Genomic DNA, 7,516 nt, shown 5'->3' with positions numbered 1-7,516 from the left:
TGTTTCTCATGAATTTATTTGTGGCGTTTCCACTGTCAGTAGTAGTATGGATATTTCTTGTTTATGTTGTGGCTGTCCCATTATCAGTAGCTGTAGTGAGAGTCCTATCTCAGCGTCCTCTTTTTCTGTTGCTAATCATGAAAAGATCCAATAGATGAGAGGATTTTTTTTTTTTTTTTTTTTTTTTTTTTTTTTAGTACTGTCCTATATTTATCACTTTTGTAACACATCTTTTAATAATTTTTTTTCTTTAAAAAGACATAAAAAAAACCCCACCTGAATTTATATCTGTGAACAATCGTCACTGTTTTTTCGGCCAGAAGTGGAAGCATTGAATTCTTCTTCTTCTTCTGCGTTCGATGTTTTGGCTGCGTCAGACGGTCACCCCTGTCGCCACGATGTAACCCACGGTCTTCTCCAGGTCATGGCGGTCTCCCCAAAGCTGCGCCTGTAGCTCTGTGCTCCCTGGCCAGATTTGACGCCGTAGAGCTTCATGGGTTGGGCAGTGTTGGAGGATGTGTTCAGGGGTCTGGGGTCCAGTGCCACACGGACACTCATCAGTGTGGGCGATCTTCATACGGTGAAGGTGACTCAGTAGTCGGCAGTGGCCAGTTCTCAGTCTGAAGAGGACTGTCTGCTGGTGTCTCTGGAGCTGGTGGATTGGATCGACACCACTGTTTGCACCCAGCCTTCTCTTCCACTGGTTCTGGTAACGGTTGTGGATGATGGTCCTGGCCTCTCTGTAGGTCACGGGGTGGCTGAACTGCTTCATTTTGCTGCCTGCCTTGGAGAGAACATCGGCCTTTTCGTTCCCCGTGACCCCACAGTGAGAAGGAACCCACTGAACAGTGACAGTCGACCGTTTTGAAAGGTCATGAAGGGCTGCTTTGATGTTTGTCAGCTGCTGATCGTTTCTGGTTGACTGGAGTCCCTGCAGGAGAGATCTGCAGTCAGTGAAGAAGGCTATCTTTGGTGGTGGGTTGACTGACGTCCTGAGGCCTTGTGCAGCATGGAGTAGTGCTGCTGTCTCCGCTCTGTAGTTCGAGAAGCATTGAATGTTCTCATTATAAACGAGTACATTGAATCAGATTGCTCTCAGTGCTGACGTTTCACAGTGCACACAGCTGCAGCAGGAGGCAGTAATGTCAGCATCTGCCTAAGTTAAAGATGGGGTTTCTGTGCTGGGAGTGTAAAGCTGCCTTATGTATAATTGTGTGTGAATCAATAATTATGATGAATGTATTCTTTGGCTGTGGTAGTGATAGACATTTTATGTAGTCTCTTGTTTGTGCATGAGCACACACAGATTTCATGTGATACATGAGAAGTGGGAGTTGTAGCAGTATTAACAATGGTGGTAGTACCAACAGGAATAGCAATCTCAGTAAAAATGAAAATTGTAAAAAAAAAAAAAAAAAAAAAAAAAAACCAACTAAAAAAAAAAAAAAAAAATTGTTGTAATCTGTGTATTTTCTTTTCATAGTAAACTTTCTTTTTTTTTTTCTTTTTTTTCTTCTTTTTTTTTTATGGTGAAAATACACGGATTTTCAAGTAAGTATGTGATTGTTTGTGTAGATTGTTTCAAGCTTTGAAAGTGTGTTGTCTTGTGTCTAGAAGAAAAAGAAAAGTAAAAAAAAAAGAAATAAATCTCTTTCGTTATTTATTCTGGTATCCCCCCCCCCCCCCCCCCCACCTCCCCCCAACCCCCCCATCCCCTCATTCTGTCCGTTCTCATAAATTTATTTGTGGCGTCTGTGTTTTATTTTGTGTCGGTGTTTATCCTTCACTGTAATCGTTGCTTTACCCACTTATTCCTGTACCATGGTAAGTGAGACCCAGTCATACCAAAGAAACAGTTCACCTTTTCTGCACATCATTGGTTTTTTTAAGTAAGTAAACTGCACCTTTGTATGCTGGTATATTTTGTTCTTTAGAGGTTGTGGGTCTGTGAAACCCACAGTGTTAGAAAAGCAGTTACTTACTGCTTGCAAGGTGTAATCTATAATTTATTGATTAACCAAGACAGTATGAAATGTATAAAAACAATTTCTGTTTATAGAATTTGAGGAATACACAAAATTTGGAGTTAATCTGATTAAAAAAAAAAGGGGGGGGGGGAGGCTTGGGGGGGTTGTAGGGGGGGTTAATTTTTATTTTATTAACAAAAGATGGGTCTTCTACTGTACTAGACATACGTTATGGTTGATGAAGTCATGTTTTCTGCTGTTCAGTTTTTCCATAGTTCCTTCACCACCACCCTGCATCCTGCTTCCCTTTGAACAGAACAACATACTTCTTCTTCTGCGTTCGTGGGCTGCAACTCCCACGTTCACTCGTATGCATACGAGTGGGCTTTTACGTGTATGACCGTTTTTACCCCGCCATCTAGGCATCCATACTCCGTTTTCGGGGTGTGCATGCTGGGTATGTTCTTGTTTCCATAACCCACCGAACGCTGACATGGATTACAGGATCTTTAACGTGAGTATTTGATCTTCTGCTTGCATATACACACGAAGGGGGTTCAGGCACTAGCAGGTCTGCACATATGTTGACCTGGGAGATCGTAAAAATCTCCACCCTTCACCCACCAGGCGCCGTCACCGTGATTCGAACCCGGGACCCTCAAATTGACAGTCCAGCGCTTTAACCACTCAACTGATACATGTATGTGTTGTCAGAGTGGTTGAACAGAACAACATGCAAACTGATACATGTATGTGTTGTCAGAGTGGTTGAACAGAACAACATACAAACTGATACACACGTGTTGTCAGAGTGAAGTGTTAGTCGGATCATGTGTTCAGTACGGTATGATATTGTTGAAACTTTATTATTGGATGTTTTGCCCTCCGTGCATTGCTGCGATTGACAGCTATTGCCTTCCATTGTCCCCTAATTTTGGATAAAGCATTTTGTCGTGTGTGGGGTTGACCACTGTTGCCATGTGTATTGTCTCCCAACTTCGGATCAAGAATTATGGGATCCACTACTGTTGCCATTACGCCCCTAACTTTGGATCCAGTGTTGTGTCTTGTGTGGGATTATGTATTGTTGCCATATGTCTCCCAACTTTGGATCAAGAATTTTGTCACATGTGGGATTAAGCACTGTTGCCATATATGTCTCTCAACTTTGGATCAAGTATTGTTGTCATGTGTGGAGTTACCTACTGGTCAGTATGATTCCTGGGTTTTTAGCATGATGTCCTCTTTATTTCTATTGTTGTTGAAATTTTCATTTATAACCATGCATTAAACGTCAGTTCATGGTCAAGAATAGGCTTTGCACACAAAAAATATGAAGACATGGAAATATAGATAAGAATTATCAAATGAAAAGATTGTAAATTATGAATGAATATGATAATCTACAGGTAGATGATTGTACATAATAGTGCACAAAAAGGTACAGTACAAGACAGGACTTCTTCTTCTTCTGCGTTTGTGGGCTGCAACTCCCACGTTCACTCGTATATACGCGAGTGGGCTTTTACGTGTATGGCTGTTTTTAACCCGCCATGTAGGCAGCCATACTCCGTTTCGGGGTTGTGCATGCTGGGTATGTTCTTGTTTCCATAACCCACCGAACGCTGACATGGATTACAGGATCTTTAACGTGCGTATTTGATCTTCTGCTTGCGTATACACACGAAGGGGGTTCAGGCACTGGCAGGTCTGCATATATGTTGACCTGGGAGATCGTAAAAATCTCCACCCTTTACCCACCAGGTGCCGTCACCGTGATTTGAACCCGGGACCCTCAGATTGAAAGTTCAACGCTTTAACCATTCGGCTATTGCGCCCGTCTGCAAGACAGGACAATACATTACAGTACAGTACAACACAGCACAACACAATCTTTATTCATCCAGCTGGAAATGCATTGTGCATCCACAGGCTCATCACTTTCCCCACATAACATCTCAGCCCACAGCCGAACCCAGTGCTCACAAAACATGACAAAAGTAGAAGTATACCGTCATAAGGGTTGTTCATGGCAAAATTCTGTAGAAAAATCCACTTCGACAGGAAAAACAAATGAAACTGCACGCAGGAAAAAATGCCAAAAAATGGGTGGCGCTGTAGTGTAGTGATGCGCTCTCCCTGGGGAGAGCAGCCCGAATTTCACACAGAGAAATCTGTTGTGATAAAAAGGAATACAAATACAAATACAAATAAGACACACAGACAGATAGCCAAGATGACCATGGTGTCCTTGTCATGTGAACTTGTCAGCACAGCATCATTGCCTGATCACTGTTCATTGTGACAAGGTTCTTATCGTCGAGGAAGTATGGAAAAAGTCTTGGAAAAATCAAAATGAGAGAACCTTTCCCAGGGCTGGAAAAGTCTTGGGGAAAATGAGAGATTATTTCCAGACTGGGAAAGTCTGGTAAAAAATATGTTTTGCCCTTCAGGATCAGTAAAATGTCCGAATTTTTATATAGAACAAAACCTTGACTGGTACCATTCAATAAAGCAAAGAAAGAAATTAGTGCATGTGTAAAACAATTTAAAAAAAAAAGTGATGACACTTGAATATTGATAATGGAATATCCAACCATCTCTCTTGTCAGTGGCATAGTAGATGAATTTGGATTCAGTATGGCTTGTGTTTTGGTATTGAAAACTTTCAGTCTGGTCTGGAAAAAAAAAAGTATGGAAACTAGTTTGGTCAGTCTGTGTGAATCCTTTGGGTAATTAGTTTACGTATTAGCACGGAGCCATTGTCATATGACTTGATCAGCTCAGCATGTTTGTTGGATCTTTGTTTGGTGTGAAGTCATTGTCAGAGCTGTTCCCCTTTCCGTGTTGAAGACTGGGGGCTGTGCTGATTTTTACCTATTTTTTCCACAATCTTTCATTCCAAGCAAGGGCTAATTCCCATGAAGAGATTAGAATTGATGCAGTGCTGAAATGTGTTTGCTTCGACTTGTGTGTATGTGTGTGTGTGTGTGAGAAAGAGTGAGAGTGGGTTTTGAGTTTGTATGTAAGTAAGTAGCTGTCACACCAAAGATTTAGAACTTGACATGATCAAGCCTTCCAAGCCAGATGAACAATCAGGAACTTAATTGTTAAACAATGTTAATTTTAATGGGCTCATGCTGGCATAAAGCGGCAGTTCTGATTACAGTTTGCATGCACATAATTATGTGTGTTTGCAGTTTGTGAATTTGGTGCCTGTGGTTGCCTTGTGGTGCACATGCAGTGCATGTTTATAAATATATGTATATGAAATCTGATTTATAAAAAATTGTGTGTATGTATGTGTGTGTGTGTGCATGTGTTACAATTTTAGTGACTACTTTAAAGAATATCAGGTCTGCTTTGGTGTCAGCTCACATCATCATACGCCAGTGATCTGTTGTTTCAGTTGGAAAATGCTTATGGTAATGTGGCATGGCTTTTTCTTTTACTTTTTAAAAAATTGTATTAATGATGATTCGAGTACAGCGATAATTTGTGTGTACTTTTGTTTTCAACCATGTTATGTAAAAGGAACACACTAATGCTCAATACATACTTTGTATCTATAATGGTGTGTTTTGAAATTCAGTTTTACATTAAAAGAAAAGCAAAGAAAGTGTTTCATCATGTTTATCTTTTGTTATTTGTGTGAATGCAAATGGACAAGTTTGTACAGCAACTAATCAGTTGATTTTGCTCTGGTGCTTTACAAAATCAGTTGTACAATAGTTCCAATAAAAATTAAAAACAGAATTTGAAATTTTTATATATATATATATATCTTCCATCAAAACATGCAAGTTGGTCCAATTAAGGAAGCAAAGGTAACAAATTATGATGAGACCGTGCATCTTCTTCTTTCTGTGTCGTGGGCTTCGACTCCCACATTCACTCATATACGCGAGTGGGCTTTTTACGTGTATGACCGTTTTTACCCCGCCATGTAGGCAGCCATACTCCGCTTTCGGGGGTGTGCATGCTTGGTATGTTCTTGTTTCCATAACCTACCGAACGCTGACATGGATTACAGGATCTTTAACGTGCGTATTTGATCTTATGCTTGCGTATAGTGGTATACACATGAAGGGGGTTCAGGCACTGTCAGATCTGCACATATGTTGACCTGGAAGATCGGAAAAATCTCCACCCTTTACCCACCAGGCGCCGTCACCGTGATTCGAACCCGGGACCCTCAGATCGAAAGTCCAACGCTTTAACCATTCGGCTATGGCGCCCGGTCAGACCGTGCATCAAAAGTGCATATTAAACACCAGGTCCACAATAAATACATTCCGCTGTGTTAAAAATGAGAACTGATAGTCATGCAGCATTAAGAGAGGATATTGTCATTGCCATGACAACCCATCTGGTAAATTTCCACGGAAGATTACTCCTCTACTGTATCTGAGAAGAAAAGAACTGACCCGCCCAGAACTGGAATGAAAAGAACGGTCCTAGTCATAACAGGACTGAAATCAACTGCCCCATTCAGAACTGGGTCAGACTATCCCATCCAGAACTGGAATGAACCTCCACAGTGCCCCATTCAGAACTGGATCAAACTATCCCAACCAGAACTGGAATGAACCTCCACACTGCCCCATTCAGAACTGGATCAAACTATCCCAACCAGAACTGGAATGAACCTCCACACTGCCCCATTCAGAACTGGATCAAGCTATCCCAACCAGAACTGGAATGAACCTCCACACTGCCCCATTCAGAACTGGGTCAAACTATCCCAGCCAGAACTGGAATGAACATCCACACTGCCCCATTCAGAACTGGGTCAAACTATCCCAACCAGAACTGGAATGAACCTCCACAGTGCCCCATTCAGAACTGGATCAAACTATCCCAACCAGAACTGGAATGAACCTCCACACTGCCCCATTCAGAACTGGATCAAACTATCCCAACCAGAACTGGCCGGGAATGCCTCCACACTTCTCCATCCAGAACTGGAACAAGTTTGTCCATAACTAGAACAAACTGGTATGTCCAGAGCTGGAATAGACATACCCCATCCCTAACTGATATGAAGCATCTAATTCTGAATTCAGGGCTTGAAAAACAGCTAAGACCAAAGTTTTCATGAAAAAGTCATCGAATTTTCAAAACCTTCGGATGGTAATCTTGCTTTCAAGTTAGCAAAAATCTAAGCTCGCAATTTCCCTCTCCTAAGAGATTCACACACACACACACACACACACACACACACACAGAGAGAGACCCTAAAAACGCAAAAGTAGAAAATGCACCACATGCATGCCGCTTTCATTACATCCCTTGAATTATTTCCCTTTGTGCATGTGTCACATTTTGTTACGTCTGCATTCCAGTGAAGGTTGGACAGTATCAGTTTGACATGCTTATTTTACATTATTTACAGTCCTTGACGTTCATTGACAAGCCTTGGAAAGTTGTAGAAAGGGTCTTGGACTTTTGGCTCAGGTGTGTTTTGACACAGCGTGTGTTTACCTTTCGTGATGACGCTGTTTCGGTTGCCCCCCCCCCCTCTCTCTCTCTCTCTCTCTCTATATATA

The sequence above is a fragment of the Babylonia areolata genome, chromosome 20, assembly GCF_041734735.1.
Source record: "Babylonia areolata isolate BAREFJ2019XMU chromosome 20, ASM4173473v1, whole genome shotgun sequence".
Classification (NCBI taxonomy): Eukaryota; Metazoa; Mollusca; class Gastropoda; order Neogastropoda; family Buccinidae; genus Babylonia; species Babylonia areolata.
The sequence above is the reverse complement of the archived record's forward strand: the minus strand, read 5'-3'. Positions refer to the sequence as shown.